The sequence below is a fragment of the Vigna unguiculata genome, chromosome 2, assembly GCF_037176805.1.
Source record: "Vigna unguiculata cultivar grain cowpea cultivar isolate G323 ecotype 2 chromosome 2, ASM3717680v1, whole genome shotgun sequence".
In the NCBI taxonomy this organism is placed as follows: Eukaryota; Viridiplantae; Streptophyta; class Magnoliopsida; order Fabales; family Fabaceae; genus Vigna; species Vigna unguiculata.
This window is the reverse complement of record NC_140793.1, coordinates 19,469,312-19,490,013: the sequence shown is the minus strand read 5'-3', so window position 1 is coordinate 19,490,013 and position 20,702 is coordinate 19,469,312. Positions and strand designations below refer to the sequence as shown.

At 33.2% G+C, this 20,702-nt stretch overlaps 1 non-coding gene across 1 annotated transcript; it reads right to left on the bottom strand.

Annotated features, from left to right (window-relative positions):
- Window positions 1-6,524: 6,524 nt before the first annotated feature.
- TRNAG-UCC (transfer RNA glycine (anticodon UCC)) lies at window positions 6,525-6,596 on the bottom strand. The gene has a single exon. It is a non-coding gene; the product is annotated as a tRNA-Gly (tRNA).
- Between the last annotated feature and the right edge of the window lie 14,106 nt (window positions 6,597-20,702).

Here is a 20,702-nt window from a genome sequence, read left to right as displayed (position 1 = left end):
CTTGACAAGGAGATTCAAGTTCTCACTTTCACTTGATTCAGCCACCTCATCCTTGAGTTCCTCATTTTTCTTGGTGTTAGTCTTCAAGGTTATGTTCTTAACCTTTTTCTCACTTGACTCAAGCTCATTAAGCCTTTGCATCTCAATCTCATGCTCCCTAAGCTTACCAAACAATGCAGCTGTAGTCAAAGTGGATAGATCTCTTGTTTCTGAGATAGTCGTGACCTTTGGTTGCCAAGATCTATCAAGACATTTTAGCACCTTGATGTTTAACTCTTCCTTGTCAAATTCCTTACCCAAGCCTATGAGATGGTTGATTATGTGAGTGAATCTCTTTTGCACATTCGTTATGGATTCTCCTTGTTTCATCTTGAATAGCTCATACTCTTGAATCAAGGCATGCTTTCTTGCTCTCTTAACATCATTGGTTCCTTCATGAGTCACTTCAAGAACCTCCCGCATTTCCTTGGCACTCTTGCATTATGAAACACGAAAAAACTCATCCATGTTAAGAGATGAAGTGATTCTTTTCATTGCAATCATATTGGGCTCTCCTCCTTTCTTCCTCATTCCATTGAGTCCATGGCTTATTAACTTTCACATCATCAAAAATATGCTTAGGAGTATATGGTCCATTTATGATTGCATCCCATATCCCTTGATCTATTGATTCAATAAAGATTTTCATCCTAATTTTCCAAAATTGGTAATTAATGCCACTAAACATAGGGGGTCTATGAATTGAGGCACCTTCACCAAAGGGTAACTTGTTTTCAACCATTTCAAGTAGTTCAAAATAGATTTAGGACCTTACTTGATCAAATTTCAAGTACCTTACTCTAGATACCAATTGTTAGTTTTGAAATGGTTCCAAAAGCCAAGAAGAGGGGGTTGAATTGGCTAGTTAAAAATTTAGGTTATCTTTGCAAGCTAGAAACCACCTTTAATTGAATCAAATAGATCACTAAGTTAAGATGCAAACGATACTGAACTATACACTTTCAATCGATCAAAAACAGAGTTAATAGATTGATTTTACTAAACAGATTATGTTCTGGTATAATCAATTGATTGAAACAATGCTCAAGAATGATCAAGATCAGTTCCAAATGATTATACAAACATGCTCAATGCTGCATATGCTATGAAAACATGCAAGAACATGAAAAAGATGGTTAAAGCACAAGTTTTTGAAACTTTAAAATGAAAATACAAGAGAGAAAGGTTAGAGAAAAGAGGACACCACGAATTTTTATACTGGTTTACTCAAACCTGAGCTACATCCAGTTTGTCAAGGCAACCTTAGCTTGACTTTGCACTATTTCAAAAGTTTTACAAAGTATCCACCCTTACACTTCCAAAATATGCAAAAACACAAGAATCACACCAGCAAGCAAGAACCCTCTTACAGACCTAAAAAACCACCAGGCACACACACAAAGCTTGAGAAAGATCAAACCTTAGTGGTAGCACAGCCTAGCCTACCACAAACCACCTTCTCCAAGATTCAAACCAAGCCAAAAGCTCCAAAAATTGATCCAAGATCAATCTTCAACAGTTGCAACACCTATGATCACGAAGGAGAGAGTTTCCACAAGTTTCCAGAACCAAATTGTGCTCTAAAATGATCAACTTACCTCTCTTTCGAAAATCACAGCTTAAATAGTCAAACTGTTACGAAATTCAACAGGTTGATTTTCAAATCAATCAGTTGATTTCACTTGACTTAAGTGAAATCAGTCGATTAAAAACTAAATCAACTAATTGAATTTGTTGTACTTTAAGACTACTGCAGCCAACCTTTTAACCTGTTAAAAAATCATTCAATAGATTAAAAGAGACATTTTAACCTGTTGAAAAACCATTCAGCAAATTAAAAACACAATCAAGACCAAACTACATCTAATTAATGCTATAAGGTCTACCACATGAATTACAAACTACAAATACACTTTCTTAATGATGTAACTACATGGAAAGCACACGTTCCAGCCTTGATCACCATGGATATCATCAAATCTCCTTTCCTTCATCAATGTAGGCTTCATTCCAATGGTAATGGCTTCAAGATAGTTCAAAAAAGCTTCATTCAATCTTCATCAAATCTTCAAGAAGCAAACCACCTTGGCTTCTCATATCAACAGTCAGGCGCAACAGGTGGGAAATAGGACTCACGTGGAACACCTTCAAAATGGCTCCAAAAATAGCAACGACAAAAAACCCAATTCAAAACAGACCCAAAAAATTTAATTTAGGTTGATTCCATCTGCCTGATTTTATATGATGATGTTTGTGCACATAAGTGATGACGTGTTATGTAGTTTTTGGTAGAACGTGAGTTGTCTATAGTTTTTGAAGAATCATGTTATAGTGGTATGGGGTAATTTTGAACAATCATGTTTTTGAGTCAATATGGGGTACTTCTAATTAATGTATGATTGATGTCATTTACCTGAATTGTAACTTAAGCTATATTCAAAATTGTGTTGATTTTTTTTAATTATGTGATGACCTATGGTAAATATTTTGCAATGATTTTGTAGGAGTAAATTATTCGCCATTTTAGTTATCAATTAAGTTTACAATTGTTAGAGATGGGTCGTAAACACCAAGTAAGTCTTTCTCCAAAAGTGTGCAGTAAAAGCAAGAAGACAAAGAAGGAAGACAAGGATGAACAAGTTATTTTTTAGTCCTTGTGTTAATTTCAATAGAATTGTTTATTTTTTATATTTGAGTAACATTGTTTTCTCGTGTAAATATAGGTCCGAATTGTGCATATGTGTGACACTAATTATATGGTTGAAGCCAACAATCTACTCAAACCCAGTCATCGTAAAAGAATCCAAGTTACACCTTTTAGGTGGTGTTTGGAGTTGGGAAAGGTGTTAGAAATTAACTACCCCTTGATTAGGGAAGTTTTGTATCAGTGGGTTCTTGATGGGGACTTCATTCGTGTTGGGCAGCAGTTGGTCCGGTTATCAGTATATGATGTTTGTATCTGCTTAGGTGTAAGTATGGTTGGTAAATCTATTGAGTTTGATAGTGATGTAACTGGCTTAGTAGGTTCACTTTTTGATAACAAACCTAATTATAGTACGGGACATAAGTGAGAAGATTAAGATCTGTTGGTATCGCGCAGCGGAATGACTAAACAACGGTCAAAAACCAAGAGGGGGGTGGATTGGATTTTTAAAAATCTTGACAGGTTTTAAAAAATTTTCTCAAATTTAATTGATTAACTTAATTAACAATTACTTTGAAAGAAAGTGCAGATAAATAAAAAGTTTGAGGGAAGAAGAGGCACATTGATATTTATACTGGTTTAGATCAAAAGACCCTACGTCCAGTTGTTAATCTCTTAAACAAATAGATTAACTCAATCACTATAATAAACAGATTACAACCGATTATATAACAGTAAGGATTAGAAAACATCTCTCTTGAACAACCACAAGAGATGAACAAAACTCCCCCTGAATCATACAGAGGATGACCAACTTTCCTAGCAACAGCACAACACTCAATCTTCTAAGAAGTCACTTAGAAAAAGTTATCACTCACTCACACTAGGTTTTTCAAAGCTTTCTTTAAGAATCTCACAGAGCAACACTTTGCAATCACAGCACAAGAACTCTAAATCTTAAAAATGTATTTTCGAAGTTGAACTACAACTCCTTAAATAGGGTTTTCGAAAATTAGGTTAAAAACTGAAACGTCATGTGCCAACTGCCAAGGATAATCGATTATCATTAAGAATAATCGATTATTCCAGTAGGTTTCCTGAAAGACAAATTTTGAACAGGATAATCGATTATTTCAGGAGATAATCAATTATTCCAGTAGGATTTCGAAAATTAGGTTAAAAACTGCAATGTCATGTTCCAACTGCCAAGGATAATCAATTATCAATAGTGATAATTGATTATTCTAGTAGGTTTTCAAAAAATACAAGTTTTGCACAAATAATCGATTATCAATAGTGATAATCGATTATTCCAGTAGGTTTTCGAAAAATAAGAGACCTTTAGAGAGACGAATGAAATGTTGCTGATTCTAAGTTTAATTAAACTATTCTACAATACACTTACTTTATTTTACAAAGTAACATTTAAACATTTTGTCTTCATTCTTGCTTGATCATCATTCATTTCTTGATCATCATTCAAAATCAATGGGCTTCCTTCTTTTTGCAAATAATCTCCCCCTTTTTGATGATGATAAAAATATGTTTAAAGTACCTGTTGCTTCCTGCAATTTAGAAACTTACAAAGAGAATAGTTAAGATAAAATAGTGTCTTCTTCTTTTAAACTTATTCTCCCCCTTTTTTATCATTAGAGAAAAGGACGAAAGTTCCCCCTATTTGGGATAATTTTTATACCACAAAAAAAAATGAAACACTTGATCATTAATTTATTCATAAATAAATAAAAATAAAACATACAAGCAGTGGTAAAACATAAGTTAGAGATTCTCCCCCTAAAATTTTGCACTCATGTCATCATCATGAGTGAACTCCTCATCAAACCAATGTTCTAGATGGGAAATTCTAGTATCAATCTCCCTAATTAGCCCAACATCCTCTTCATGATGAGAGTTAGACAGAAGAAATAATTTTTCTAGTCGTTTGTTCATGTTTGTTATGTTGTCTTCTATAGAGAAGGATGAACTAGCACCACTTGAAGATCCAACATGTGGTGCAGTAGGGGGTATGGGATCAGTAGGCGGGAGTTCTTCATCTTCAACTTCATAATTTGGCATATCATCTCTATACCAAGAGGAACGAGCTTTAACTGTTTGAGAGATCTCTCAACAATCTCGTTTGCACGGATGGTACTTTGACAAAGCTCGACGGTGGTGTCAACTCCCTTGTATTCGCAAATCCTTCAAATTAAGAGAGAATATGGGAGAGGATATTGTGGGTACCTCTTAGCCTTGAGCATAGTGTCAAGAATTAAACTAGACCTTTTTATCGGAACACGATTTAGAATCCCATACATGATGAGAAGGTCAGCCTTTGACATATGATTCACATAGAAGATTGTCTTTGAAGGACATATATGGCAAGCCTCCTATGAGACATTATTTCTTTAGCTTTAGAGTAGTCACAAGCTTATGTGGTCACACTTTCTGTGCCATAGCGACTTAGCTTCCTGTGTGATCATGAGGCAGGATACCTTTTGAGTTCTCATTTCATCCATGTAAATCTTGTACAATAGTTTTGAAATAATGTACTCTCCTATGCTTTTTCTTCCAAGAATTGATTAAAATTTTGGTTCCGCATATTCACTTGTGCTTTGAATGGAACATTTAAGCTTAATCTAACAAAAGAGGATCAATGTTAATAATTAAAAGGAATATATTTATATGTATTTAATAAATAATTTTAAATTTAAAATAGCATTATAAGTTTCTTTATTTCTTTTTTGTATTGGCCTTGTTGACATTGACGAGTTATAATAAATATTCTAGCTCGTGACATATAGGAAAAGAAAAACCCAATAAAAATACATTTAAAGATTAAATTTTTTCTAGGGTACCTAAAATTTCAAATCAAATTTTAGATCTGCAATGTAAGAGTTTATTAATGTTATGTGAAATAAGGCAACCTTTTTGAAGTCTTAAACTATTTAATTTTAGTGAAATTTTTAACTTAAATGTTGATCTTTTTTTATACTTACATTTTGGCAACTAATAATTTATAGCACTTTTGCAAAAATTCGGGCCTAATGGATATGTACCACACCTAACCAAACTAAACCAAATAAGTAAACAGTGCATATCAAGGTAGCCAAGTATACAGCCTAGGCCGGCTTAGCCTAACCTATACCGGTCTTGACCTAAACTTCTAAAAGGACAACCTACACCAACGTAAGCCATCAAGACAAATAGCCGGCCTAAACCAACTACTCCAGCATATCCGCTAAGTTTAGAACTTAGGCCGACCACTCTAATGAACTCAACATAATGGAAACGTCCACATCCAATAAACCTTAAGGGCTTGGGTTTGGGCCTTGGCCCACTCACAAGCCCCACCTAGAGCCCAAGTCAAGGCCCAGCCCATGAAATGGTCAAACGTCATTAATGCTCTATAAATACGCGTGGACCCCATCATTTAAAGGTACACATTCATTAATCACTGATTTGACTTTCTGAGAACTTTGACTTACTTGAGCTTCAGAGATTCTTCTGCAGGTAGCACCTCCTGGGTTCAAGCTGACATGTGTCGATCAGAGAGAGACCAACCGAAGAGATAGCGGACTACTTGGTAAGGTGACGTTTGTGCCTAACTTATCTTATTTGTTCTACAGGAACAGGATACTTTGTCAAAACCTTCTTGATACAAAAATGTTAGCTAACTTTGTTTTTGTGTCACTTTTCTTCATGAGATTAAGAGCCATTTGAACCAAATAATACAAGGTTTCAAAACAACAATATAATTGTTAAACCTCTAATCTTAAGAACTCAATTCCACACAAAAATATTAAAACATGATGAACCTTATTACCAGTTTATAATCTTTCAATGCGTTTGCCGGGAGTCGAACCCAGGTCTATTGCTTGGAAGGCAATTATCCTAACCGTTGGACTACAAACGCTTGATGCTCTTTCCAAACTTTCTTCAATTATTTTAATGAATATTCCTTATGCACAAAGTAAAGGCTAAAACATAATGATGATATTAGGTTTTCTAAATTTACATACGATTATTATACAGGGAACTACACTTTAGTCAGTACCCAACTTAAGAAAATATTAATGAAAATTACATCATAGATTTGAAACATTCACTTGAATGACTTTATTTCTTTAATTTTAAGTGTTGGCCTTTTTTTAAATAACTTTTAAAATAAAGACATTAGCGAAGAAAATAATTAATTATTGCTTTAATATTCATACTGCATCAAAGAAAAACAAAAAAATAAAGGTATTAATTTGGAGAGTATGTCACAAATCGTGGACAAGTATCTAGTTATAGTTTTAAAAAAATATAAATTGTATTTAAAAATATTTTTCGATGTCAAAATTTTAATTAAAGGGATTTATAAATTTAAAGAGATTAAATATATTATAACTAAAAAATATTTCTTTGTATAGGGAAGAAGATCAACATAGATATTTATACTAGTTCGGATCAAAGGATCCTATGTCCATTTGTTAATCTCTTAAACAAAAAGATTAACTTAATCACTATAAGAATCATACTACAATGAGATTAAGAAAGTAAAGGTTTAGAAAACACCTCTCTTGAAGACACAAGAGATAAATAAACACTTCCTCTGAATTACATAGAGGATGATCAACGTTCTTAGCAACAACAGCAACACCTAATCTCTTAAGAACCCACTTAGGAAAAGTTATCGCTTTATCCACACTAGGCTTTTCAAAGCAATTTTTAAGAACCCTCAGAGAAACACTTTGCAATCACAACACTTGAACTCTGATTCTTAAAAATGTAATTTTGCAAGAGGAAAAGAGTTCTATTTAAAGAAGTTCGAAACCTAGGTCAAGAAGTTGGAAAGACAAATTCAAACTACTAGGGATAATCGATTATTTCAATGGGTTTTCTGAAAAATGAACATAGCTTAAGATAATCAATTATCCTAAGTGATAATCGATTATCAAGTGAATTTTACAAAAATAAAAGGATCTCAGAAAGATTTAGAGTTGGTTTCCAATTCTAAGCTAATTTGAGCTACTAAAAACAAAAGTAACTTATTACAAGAAAGCATTAAACATCAATCAACTTGCTTGAGATTCTTTGTCATCATAAAAATCTTTTTAACTTTAAATCTTCCTCTTCTGCCAACACCCAAATTTCAAGACAAATTATAGTTGTGCAATGTAAGAGTTTGTTAATGTTATGTGAAATAAGGCAACCTTTTTGAAGTCTTAAACTATTTAATTTTAGTGAACTTTTTACCTCAAATGTTGATCTTTTTTTTATACTTACGTTTTGGCAACTAATAATTTATAGCACTTTTGCAAAAATTCGGGCCTAATGGATAATTTGTCAAAACCTTCTTGATACAAAAATGTTAGCCAACTTTGCTTTTGTGTGACTTTTATTCATGAGATTAAGAGCCATTTGAACCAAATAATACAAGGTTTCAAAACAACAGTATAATTGTTACACCTCTAATCATAGGAACTCAATTACACAAACTTTAAAAATAAGAGCTAAACAAAAAAGTATATACAACTTAATTACAAAATTTCAGAAGAAAGAAAAAAGAAAAAAGATATGTGACTAAAAAAAAGAAAAGAAAAGAAACTCAAACATGAAATCCTAACCGTTGGACTACAAACACTTGATGCTTTTTTCAAACTTTCTTCAATTATTTTAATGAATATTCCTTTTGCACAAAATAAAGACTAAAACATAATGATGATATTAGATTTTCTAAATATATACCTATGTTTATTATACAGGGAACAACTTTAGTCAATACCCAACTTTAAAAAAATAGCAATGAAACTTACATCATAGATTTGAAACGTTCACTTGAATCATTTTGTTTCTTTAATGTTAAGTGTTGGCCTCTGTTTTAATAAATTTTAAAATAAAAACATTAGCAAAGAAAGGAATTAATTGTTGTTACTATTCATACTGCATCAAACAAAGACAATAAAAAGTTTTAATTTGGACAGTACGTCACAAATCATGGACAAGTATCTAGTTACACTTTTTTTTTTAAAATCAATTGTATTTAAAAATATTTTGTGATGTCAAAATTTTAATTAAAAGGATTTACAAAATTGAAGAGATTAAATATATCTATTTCAAGAAAAGAATATACTACTAAAATTACTACATTACCCATTTTTTTTTATTGACACGTGTCATAAAAATTAGTTTTTTCGTCATTTTAAAACTCTGGTACAAAAGGACCTGGGTTCAAATCCTACAAAAGTCAATTTATTTTTCATTTATTTATGATTTCAACTATAATATTAATTATAAATATTATTATTATTTGTAGTATTTTTATAAGTATTAGTATTTCTAATTATTAATAATATTTTTATTATAAATATTATTTATAGTGATAGTAGTAAAATTATAACAAATATTAGTATTATAATAATAATAATAATTGTTATTATTATTATATGTTACTATTATATATTATTAATATTAGTACTATTAACATTATTAGTAGTAAAGTTATTACTCTTATTTGTAATATATAATATTATTATTATTATTATTATATATTTTTGTTAGTAATTACGTCTCAATTTTTATTAGATTATGATAAATTATTTTTTTGTCTTAAACTTAAAAACAATAGGTATATTGATAAATATATGATTAGTTTAAAATTTCACTCAAACATTTCATTGTTGATGTTCATACCCATTCAAATTTGAAGGATTTGTTGACTATTATTGAATTATGTCAATCTTTAACAAAAACAAACAAATTAAATATATTTTACTTGATTGATTGTCTAATTCATTTTATTTGACTCCTAATGTTTCATTATCTACAACGAAGATTTTCAAAACAAAATTCGGAATAAGATGAAAGATGAATTTTTTTGAATACAATATGGTTATTTACATTCAAAAAGGAATAACTGAAGATTTTTATTTATTTCAAAATATATTTAGAATAAATATATAATTGTTATTATATTTATTTAACCATTAAAAATAATAATAATAATATTATTATTAATATAAATTATAAAATTTTTAAAAGAATAAAAATCTATTTAGCAAAAGTATTTAGTATAATAACATTTTTATAATTAAAAAAAAAGCACTTATACTAATAACATCACTATGAATATTAATAATAATAATAATAATAATAATAATAATAATAATCATACTAATAATAACAAACAAATGATAATAATAATAATGTTTATGCTATAAATATTAATGTCAATGCAAATACCAAGGCTAATGTTAATAATCTATAATTATATATAAATATATATACATCAACAACAAAACAAGTAAGAAGGATAACTAATTGAAATATGATCTCATAGTAAATAAAATTAAGATGTGTGTCTAAGTATAATAATAATAATACTACTACCATCATAATAATATCCCGTAGTGATAATAATAATAATAATAATACCATTATAATAATATCGCGTAGTGATAATAATAATAATACCATTATAATAATATCGCGTAGTGATAATAATAGTAATAATAATAATAATAATAATAATAATAATAATACACTAACCAAATATATAAAGAGATACACAATTTTTATGTCTTTTTTTTATTTTTATAATTTTATTCTCTTAATTATTATTTATTAAATTTAAATAATTATTCATAATAAAAAATTATTTGTCAGTTTTATCATTCTACTAATTTTAGTAACTAATTTTTTTCAATTCAAAAAATACCAAGATATAGAGATAAAATAAATAATAAAATACATATAAAAAGCAAGTAATTGAAATATAATCCCCTAGTAAATAAAAGTAAAATATGTGTCTAACTATATTAATAATAATAATAATAATAATACCAATATAATAATATCGCGTGGTGATAAAATAATAATACTAATACTACTACTACTAATAATAATATTAATATTAATACAACTACATATATAAAGAGATAAATATCTTTGGTGTTTTTATATTTTATCAATTTTATCCTCTTAATTATTATATTTTAAATTTAAATAATTATTTATAATAAAAAAATATTTTTCAGTTTTATTACTTTACTAATTTTAGTAAATATTTTTTAAAATTGAAATAATTGTTCAAATGGAAAGATAAATGAACAACAAAACAAATAAAAATGACAAGTAATTAAAACATGATTCCTACATAGTAAGTAAAAGTAAAATGTGTATCTAATAATCATAATAAAAACAATAAAAATAATAATAATTATTATAATAACTATAGTTCTTAATAATAGTAATAGTAATTGTACCACACCTAGCCAAACTCGACCAAATAAGTAAACAATGAATATACCAAGGCAGCCAAGTATTCAGCCTAGGCTGAGTCAACCTAACTTGTACCGGTTCTAACCTATACATCTAAAGGAATAGGTAGCCGGTCCAGGCCGGCTACTCCAGCAGACCCGGTAAGATTAAAGTCCAGGCCGACAACTCCAATAAACTTAGTGAAAATAGAAGCCCCCGCGTTCAATAGGTCTTAAGGGCCTGGGTTAGGGCCCAGGCCCACTCATAGCCCAAGCTAGAGCCCAAGTCAAGGCCCGGCCCATGAGGTAATTAAACATCATTAATGCTCTATAAATACGCGTGGACCCTAGTAATTAAAGGTACGCATTCATTAATCACTGATTTGACCTTCTGAGAGCTTTGACTTACTTGAGCTTCGGAGACTCTTCTGCAGGTAACCCCTCCTGGGTTCAAGCTGACATGTACCAACCGGGAAGAGACCAAATGAGGAGATAACGGACTGCATGGTAAGGTGACGCTTGTGCTTGACTCATCTTATTTGTTCTCTGCAGGAACAGTAATATAATAATAAAAATAATTATAATTAATAATAATGATAATAATATTTATAGTTGATAGTAATAATGATTATTAATTATAGTTGATAATAATAATCCGTGACGAATCTTGACCAATAATTTTGGAGGAGCCAAAATAATTTATATTAAAAAAATTTGAACTCATCAATAATTTATTCGGAATAAAAATCTCCAGTTATTCCTTTTTGAATGTAAATAACCATATTGTGTCAAGAAATTCATCTTTCATCTTATTCCGAATTTTATTTTGAAAATCTTTGTTGTAGATAATGAAACATTAAGAGTCAAATAAAATGAATTAGACAATCAATCAAGTAAAATATCTTTAATTTGTTTGTTTTTGTCAAAGATTGACATAATTCAATAATAGTCAATAAATCCTTCAAATTTGAATGGGTATGAACATCAACAATGAAATGTTTGAGTGAAATTTTAAACTAATCATATATTTATCAATATACCTATTTTTTTAAGTTTAAAACAAAAGTAATTTATCATAATTTAATAAAAATTTAGACATAATTACTAACAAAAATATATAATAATAATAATAATATTATATATTGTAACGTCCCAAATACATAGATAAACCCATTTAATAAAACGCCACATGCATAATATCCAGAGAGTACGAAGATTTGGTATATGAAGAACTCAGTGCCCCAACATATCCATAAAACATAAAAGAGGCCCCACATGGCCTAAAATAGGAAATACTAGAGAACTAATGGTACTAGATCTTATACAAACAAGAAAAGCATAGCTAATAAATTCTTCAGCGATGGGCCCCATAGTGGGCCCAATACCCGTCCAATCCATCAAGTTGTAGCATTCCCACCATCATTACCACTGCCAGGGTTCTCCCATCTGCTCACATCAATAAAGTTGATGATCATCACAATGGAGGAAACCACACACAATCATACAAACACACGAAAGGGTAAGCTAGAGCACCAGATGATTATATTATAACACACAAGCTCCATCACATAGTCAAGCATAATTACTAGAAAACCACACAGGAGACACCAAACCATTACCACTCAAAATACTAGAAAAATCCAGATACGTATAACGAGGTGCCACCACAAATAGTGGAATTATGCCCTAGCAGTGAGGCGTCACCACGAGGCCTTCGCGGAATTACACCCTTACAAGAGGCACCGCCACGTGGCCTTCGTGGGATTACGTCCTGGCCGTGAGGCACCACCACATTATCCTCGTGGAATTACGTCCTGTTGTGTAGGCACCACCATGAACCCTCACCTTTAGGTTCGTGGAATTAAGTCCAATGAATGAGGCACCACCATGGACTCCCCTAAGAGGGCCCTTGGAATTACGTCCATTAAGGGGCACCACCATAAGCTCTCCCTACAAGAGCCATGGAATTACATCCCACTCACACTTTGTACACGTTTCACCAACCAATCAGAAAAGTTTCCTTAATACAAACATCATGCATAAACAAAATTCAGACATCTCATGCTTCTCAGTTCATACAACAAGCAATCATACCAGTGGGTCATTCGTGTTGAGCACCAAAACCTGCCCCAGTCTCGCTCAGACCAGAAGGCCTCGCTTAGGCGAGAGACCCTCTCGCTCAGGCGAGTTCCTCCTCGCCTAGGCGAGAACTCGAGCCCTTAAACAACGGTCACTGCAGATTCTCGCTCAGGCGAGTCCATTATCGCCTAGGCGAGATCACGCCTCGCTCAAAATGAAAACCAGTCGCCTGGCGATAGTTTGCACACAAAACCTTGTTAGTCTCGCCTGGGCGAGACACGCTCGCCTGGGCAAGAAAGATAGTGCCCACCACTGCATACACGCGAAAACATAGCACCCAACATCAACAGAAATCATCTATTCACCACTATCACACAATCATCGATGAGCATACATCACGCATATGATTCAGACCCAGAAGCATACGACAAAATCACAGGAAACTACAAGCTCAAGCTTCCCTTACCTGGAAAGGATTTAGCAAACAACTTCGACTCCCGACTCAACGAACCCAATAGCTTTGAACACGGACTCAAGAGCTGTGGATAAAGACACAAAAATAGCAAGGTTGCTACAGTGAGCCCAGCAGAACCATGAGAACCAACTTAAAACGCGAAGAGTATGGTTCAAGAACCACTTACGTGGCAGGAGAACGAGGTTTGGCTAGCTTGAAAGGGGCGTAGGATCAAACACTAATAGAGCTTCCGGGGAGAGGTTAGGGACTTGACGGCTGCGTTTTCTACGAATGAATAGAAAAGATTAGGCTGTGGCAGACTTAGGGTATGGTTCCCCTTCTTGGGCCAGCCCTAGGCTCAACTAACTTTGAGGCAACCCTTAAGGATTAGGCAGAAAATAAATGGGCCTTACATATATTACAAATAATAGTAATAACTATACTACTAATAATGTTAATAGTACTAATAGTAATAATATATAATAGTAACATATAATAATAATAACAATTATTATTATTATTATAATACTAATATTTGTTATAATTTTACTACTATCACTATAAATAATATTTATAATAAAAATATTATTAATAATTAGAAATACCAATACTTATAAAAATACTACAAATAATAATAATATTTATAATTAATATTATAGTTGAAATCATAAATAAATGAAAAAAATAAAAAAAAATTGACTTTTGTAGGATTTGAACCCGCGTCCTTTTGTACCAGGGTTTTAAAATGACGAAAAAACTAATTTTTATGACACGTGTCAATAAAAGAACATGGGTAATGTAATAATTTTGGTAGTATCTTATTTTCTTAATATGAAATAGATATATTTAATCTCTTCAATTTTATAAATCCTTTTATTTAAAATTTTGACATCACAAAATATTTTTAAATACAAGTTATTTTCAAAAAAAAGTGTAACTAGATACTTGTCCATGATTTGTGATGTACTGTCCAAATTAAAACTTTTTGTTGTTTTTGTTTGATGCAGTATGAATAGTAACGCAACAATTAATTCCTTTCTTTGCTAATGTTTTTATTTTAAAATTTATTAAAAAAAGGGTTAACACCTAACATTAACGAAACAAAGTGATTCAAGTGAACATTTCAAATCTATGATGTAATTTTCATTGCTATTTTCTTAAGTTGGGTATTGACTAAAGTTGTTCCCTGTATAATAAACATAGGTATAAATTTAGAAAATCTAATATCATCATTATGTTTTAACCTTTACATTGTGCAAAAGAAATATTCATTAAAATAATTGAAGGAAGTTTGAAAAAAAGCATCAAGTGTTTGTAGTCCAACGGTTAGGATAATTGCCTTCCAAGCAATAGACCCAGGTTTGATTCCTGGAAAAGAAATTGAAATATTATAAATTGGTAATTGGTTTCATCATGTTCTAATATTTGTGATCTTTTTTCATCATTGAAAAAACAATACATTTTCGTTAACGAATTTCATGTTTGAGTTTCTTTTCTTTTCTTTTTTTTGAGTCACATATCTTTATTCTTTTTTCTTTATTCTGAAATTTTGTAATTAAGTTGTATATACTTTTTTGTTTAGCTCTTATTTTTAAAGTTTGTGTAATTGAGTTCCTAAGATTAGAGGTGTAACAATTATACTGTTGTTTTGAAACCTTGTATTATTTGGTTCAAATGGCTCTTAATCTCATGAAGAAAAGTGACACAAAGACAAAGTTGGCTAACATTTTTGTATCAAGAAGGTTTTGACAAAGTATCCATTAGGCCCGAATTTTTGCAAAAGTGCTATAAATTATTAGTTGCCAAAACGTAAGTATAAAAAAAGATCTTGAGCTAAAAAGTTCACTAAAATTAAATAGTTTAAGTCTTCAAAAAGGTTGTCTTATTTCACATAACATTAACAAACTCTTACATTGCACAACTATTATTTGTCTTGAAATTTGGATGTTGGCAGAAGAGGAAGATTTAAAGTTAAAAAGATTTTGATGATGACAAAGAATCTCAAGCAAATTGGAAGATATTTTGAAGACAAGTTGATTGATGTTTAAAGCTTTCTTGTAATAAGTTACTTTTGTTTTTAGTAGCTCAAATTAACTCTGAAATGGCAACCAGCTCTAAATCTTTCTGGGATCCTTTTATTTTTGTAAAATTCACTTGATAATTGATTATCACTTAGGATAATTGATTATCTTAAGTTATGTTCATTTTTCAGAAAACCCATTGAAATAATCGATTATCCCTAGCAGTTTGAATTTGTCTTTCCAACTTCTTGACGTAGGTTTCGAACTTCTTTAAATAGAACTCTTTTCCTCTTGCAAAATTACCTTTTTAAGAATCAGACTTCAAGTTTTGTGACCGCAAAGTGTTTCTTTGAGAGTTCTTAAAAATTCCTTTGAAAAGCTTAGTGTTGATAAAGCGATAACTTTTCCTAAGTGGGTTCTTAAGAGATTAGTGTTGACATGAGAAGCCAAGGTGGTTTGCTTCTTGAAGATTTGATGAAGATTGAATGAAGCTCTTTTGAACTATCTTGAAGCCATTACCATTGGAATGAAGTCTACATTGATGAAGGAAAGGAGATTTGATGATATCCATGGTGATCAAGGCTGGAACGTGTGCTCTCCACGTAGTTACATCATTAAGAAAGTGTATTTGTTGTTTGTAATTCATGTTGTAGACCTTATAGCATTAATTAGATGTAGTTTGGTCTTTATTGTGTTTTTAATCTGTTGAATGGTTTTTCAACAGGTTAAAATGTCTCTTTTAATTTGTTGAATGACTTTTTAACAGGTTAAAAGGTTGGTTGTAGTAGTCTTAAACTACAACAAATTCAATCAGTTGATTTAGTTTTTAATCGACTGATTTCACTTAAGTCAGGTGAAATCAACCGATTGATTTGAAAATCAACCTATTTAATTTCGTAATAGTTTGACTATTTAAGCTGTGATTTTCGAAAGAGATGTTTGTTGATCATTTTAGAGCACGATTTGGTTCTGGAAACTTGTGGAAACTCTCTCTTTCGTGATCATAGGTGGTGCAGCTGTTGAAGATTGATCTTGGATCAATTCTTGGAGCTTTTGGCCATGTTTGAAGCTTGGAGAAAGTGGTTTGTGGTAGGCTAGGTTGTGCTACCACTAAGGTTTGATCTTTCTCAAGCTTTGTGTGTGCCTGGTGGTTTTCCAGGTCTGCAAGAGGGTTCTTGCTGTGCTGGTGTGATTCTTGTATAATTCAAGAGTCTTTTGTGGTGTTTTTTGTAACATCCCTAAGGAATATTACTTAAAAAAACAAATAAACGAAATTAATTAAATCTAGAGTCATCTAGATAATAATTCCAATGCGGGAGAATTTAACTTTATAAAAAAGCACACGCCAAAACTCATAACATAAACATTAAATTGTTACAAGTTTCCAAAATTTATGTTCATAATAAAACATAGTAAATACACAAGAGGAAATCCCTAGCTCTAATCCCCAAAGCTAGCCCTCACTTCGTCGGCTGGACATCATCAGCTCCACCTATTTCAACATCTGCTCCCGTGTAACGAATCACACGATCATCGCCATACACAAATAGAAAGGGTGAGCTATGAAAAATAAAATAACAGATATACAATATGCAAAATAAAGCATACACCCATCTTATTCATTCTACATAGTTCTTGGCCAAGACCTTAACCCCAAGGCTTTATAGCCTTCAAATCACACAACTGATTAGCCTTGGACTCGGGAATATGATGCTCACACGAACCTGCCCGCTCGTGGTCCTACCTCTACGAACCTCCCCGCTCGTAGTCCTACTCTACGAACCTCCCCGCTCGTAGTCCTGCTCTACAGACCTGCCCGCCCGTAGTCCAACACATGTGATCCACCAGCCCCGTACCTCCCCGCACGTGGCATCTCTCAGACGTGAGCTCGGAACATACGAACCTACCTCGCTCGTATCCCCACGTGAGAGTAACTGGATATGAACCTCCCCGCTCATACCATCACATGTTAACTGTAACACCCCTGGCGCACCAATCCCTGGTCCCAGAGCATGTCAGGTTACTACAGCCAGATGCACCCCAACCCCTCACCCTTCTCCGTCCATTCATACTGGGTGGGTTGTTGCCAGTGGGGATCGAACCCCCAACCTGACCTTTAACACCCCTGGCACACCAGAAGATGCTACCCGTTGTGCTGCAGCATAACTGGTAGCATCTGCTGGCGTGCCAGAGGTGTTAAAGGTCAGGTTGGGGGTTCGATCCCCACTGGCAACAACCCACCCAGTATGAATCGACGGAGAAGGGTGATGGGTTGGGGTGCATTGGGCTGTAGTAACCTGACAACCTTTGGGGCCCGAGGAGGGGTAGCCAGGGATGTTACATTAACCACCATCCATGAACCTACCCGCTCATGGCACAGCATCTCCCGAACTAAGTGTGGAAGCATTGCTCAAACAACACACCAAGTAAACAAAGGACATCAGCATTTCCGCCTGGCTCGGCCCACACGCCGCCAGGCAAAATCGTCCCAAACCGCCTGGCGGTATCTTGTCACCGCCAGGCGCCAACACCCTTCCAGATCCACTGTGTTCTCGCCACCGCCTGGCGAAGCTCACCGTGTCGCTAGGCGCCCCTCAGTGAAGTGTTCTCTTACGCTAAGCCTATCGCCTGGCGGTTATCAGTGGACCGCCAGGCGCCCTACCAGAAGCACTCTACAGCTGATTTTGGTACACACACTGATTGGTTCAAAAATAGGATATTACCACAAGCAACACTCTTCCCATGCATCAGTACATTATACAAGGTTACACAACCATATCGCAATCAATTGAATTACTCATAACCATACTCATAGGTAACTATATTCCCCACACGAAATTCTCCAAGTTCTCTATCCCAACATAATGGTTCGTTCAGTCTTGAAGAGATTACCTAATTCATTTCCTTTAACTTACTCAAGTCAAAAAAATGGGATTTATTCACCCCCTCAACTATCCAGGGCTCAAGGTAGAATAGTTGCTTAACTCCATTAACACTAAATTGCAGTCAATTCCCCAATTCTTATGCTTACTAACTTATTACATGGTTCTATTCTACAATTCTTCATCGATAGACTTACCAAAGCGCAACATTTTATACTCACCCGTAAATTGCAGATACACTCTTCTTCCACTACATTCTTATATTAGATCATTCATCTTCACTAAAGTTTCCATTGCCTAACTAATCATCAATACCTTACAATATATTCACCTTTCTCTTCTCTTACTCTATTAACCTCCAAAATATTTCATTAATTAAAGCTTCCTATCAACCCACACACTGACTTTTGCCTTTTCTCTCGTCATTCCACTTCTGCATGGAAACAAGTCTGCACCTAGCATCGCCTAGCGGCAAGTGTAATGCCGCCAGGCGGCATTCCAGTACCAGACTAGAACTCCAATTTTTTTGCTGCACCTGCGAAGGTCCTCAACCCCCAAAGTCTAACCAGTCATCAATCTCAAAGCCCAGTTCGATCAACATGACTTAACAAACCATCACACTACTATATCATTCAATTACTATTCTCATTTCTTCCAATCACATAGCAATCATACCTAACCTGCAATTCATACCATTCTTTGATTCCCGTACAAATCTTACATGTCTCCAAACAATTTCTTACTATGCCCAAAACCCCAGAATACATAAGATATCACAAGATTATTCAATTACCCGGACATGGAAAATCCAATTATAAATCCCATATGTCATAATTTCAACAGAGTGCAATAAAACAGTGACAGCATCGCACATCGCCTGGCGGTTCAGCCTCGCTGCCAGGCAGCTCATGCCACAAAACCCAGAACAGGCTAATACTGACGTGCCGCCTGGCGGCACCTTCATGTCCGCTAGGCAGTTTCTGGGTGAGAACCCAGAAATGTTAAACAAATTGCATAATTAGGCTCAGAAACTCATCCAATTCAATTCAATCAATCACAATACAGTTAGCACGAGTCAGAACAAATAAAAACAACTCCCCTTACCTCTTATCCTCGCTCCAATTTTGGATTGAATGTGACTCTAGCCCAAAATCACCCTTGTTCTTGGTTTACACTCCCACACTGATTTCCCACTCCAATTCTCCTCTGCAATTCGTGCTAATATACTCAAAATCTGTAATTTAGTATGCACCCACTGTCTCAAGCCCCTAACCCCGTGATTATCCACTCTCACTCCAATTTTGTCCACTCTTAATTTCCCCTTAACCCTTAAAACGAAAATTAAAATAAAAGTGTGTCTTAATGCCTATTCAATACCCCTCCCAATACATTTTCCAGCACCCACGACTGCCTCCTTGGCTACTAGGTTTTCCAAACCTTTTCACCTTCATGCCAAAGGAAATTTGGCAAAAAGAAAACAAATTTTGTTCTCCACAAGGTTTGAAGTCACACACCTCCAATCACAAGTCAAGTGCACAACCAATTCAACCAATTCGCATTTGTGATAACTCCTAAAATTATAAAGTTATGCAACCACATCACTCTTTAAAATATACAACTTAAAAATTCATAATTAAATAACACACAATGGCACACATTGTTAGGACTCGAACCCAAGTCCTCACACACAATAAAGTATTCTCAACCATTTGAGCTAATACTTTTCCACGTCATAGAACTCTTCATTAAATACTTTAAACGATCCTCTTACCCGCATTTATTAAATAATTATTTAATTAACTATTTAATTTTTCTCGGGTCTTACATTTTTGCATATTTTGGAATTCTTGCATGTTTTCATAGCATCTACAACATTGAGCATGTTTGTATAATCATTTGGAATTGGTCTTGATCATTTTTTAGCATTGTTTTTGGTTCAAAATTCAAATTTGCATTTCTGCATTTTTCCCAGTATTTCAGTCGACTATTTTTTTGTTTCAATCGATTGGTTATACCAGAACAGAATCTGTTTAGTAAAATCAATCTGTTAACTCTGTTTTTGATTGTCTGAAAGTGTACAGTTCAATACTGTTTGCATCCTAACTTGGTGATCTATTTTGATTCAATTAAAGGTGGTTTTTAGCTTGCAAAGATAGCCTAAATTTTTAAACTAGCCAATTCAACCCCCCTTCTTGGCTTTTCAACCATTTCAAAACTAACAATTGGTATCTAGAGCAAGGTACTTAAAATTTGATCAAGTAAGGTCCTAAATCTGTTTTGAACTACTTGAAATGGCTGAAAACAAGTTACCCTTTGGTGAAGGTGCCTCAATTCATAGACCCC